Source organism: Nycticebus coucang, chromosome 1 (assembly GCF_027406575.1).
Source record: "Nycticebus coucang isolate mNycCou1 chromosome 1, mNycCou1.pri, whole genome shotgun sequence".
Taxonomy (NCBI): Eukaryota; Metazoa; Chordata; class Mammalia; order Primates; family Lorisidae; genus Nycticebus; species Nycticebus coucang.
In genome coordinates, this window is record NC_069780.1 from 93047147 (window position 1) to 93048080 (window position 934).

At 46.5% G+C, this 934-nt stretch overlaps 1 pseudogene; it reads right to left on the reverse strand.

Moving 5' to 3' along the window:
* Positions 1-302: 302 nt before the first annotated feature.
* Positions 303-671, reverse strand: LOC128581340 (small nuclear ribonucleoprotein Sm D3-like; annotated as a pseudogene).
* Positions 672-934: the final 263 nt, after the last annotated feature.

The window sequence follows — 934 nt, forward strand, 5'->3', positions numbered from 1 at the left end:
GTGGCAGGCACCTGTAGTCCCAGCTACTCGGGAGGCTGAGGCAGGAGAATCGCCTAAGCCCTGGAGTTGGAGGTTGCTGTGAGCTGTGTGATGCCACGGCACTCTACTGAAGGTGATAAAGTGAGACTCTGTCTCTAAAATCAAAACAAAACAAAACAACCAGATTTTTTAAGTTTAGTTTAACATTTCCCCTGATCTAAAGAAAAAGATGTTAAAACCTAGGATATAAACACACAAACATCCACACCATGAACCCAGATAACCTAAAGAAAAAAGAGCAATGTTCTGTCCAACAGAGAAAATTATCTTCGCTTCTGGAGTATGTTTCCACGTCCCATTCCACATCCTCTTCCCCTCACAGCCACTTAGGCCTTCAGAATAGCAGCTTTTCCCTGGCCAGCCCCTGAGCCTTGATTTTTATTTTTCATGCTCTTTAACATGGGTTCATTTTTCAGCATGTCAGGCAAAATCAGAAAGCAGATCTTGCTACCATGGATGTACACTTGTTCCAGCTGTGCCACACGACCATCTCTGTACATGACTGTGATGTTGGACATAGTTAATGTTGTCTTCAGCTTCAATGAGCTTCCCCCGATATACCTCGCCAGTGTTTGTCTCTTATGTTACAATGGGCCTTGGGCCTCATGCAGGACTTTAACACCAATAGACATCTCGGCAGGAAGAGAGTTCAGTTACGGCTTCTCTTCCATGTGGCACAGAATGCTGCAAAGGCTTGAGGCAAAGCGAATGGTGGGCTGACTTCATGTTTGTTAAGAATTCATTTAGGAGGCCAGGCACAGTGGCTCACGCCTGTAATCCCAGCACTCTGGGAGGCCAAGGCAGGTGGATTGCCTGAGCCCAAGAGTTGGAGACCAGCCTGAACCAGAGCAAGACCTGTCTCTAAAAATAGCCAGGCATCATGGTGGATGCATGT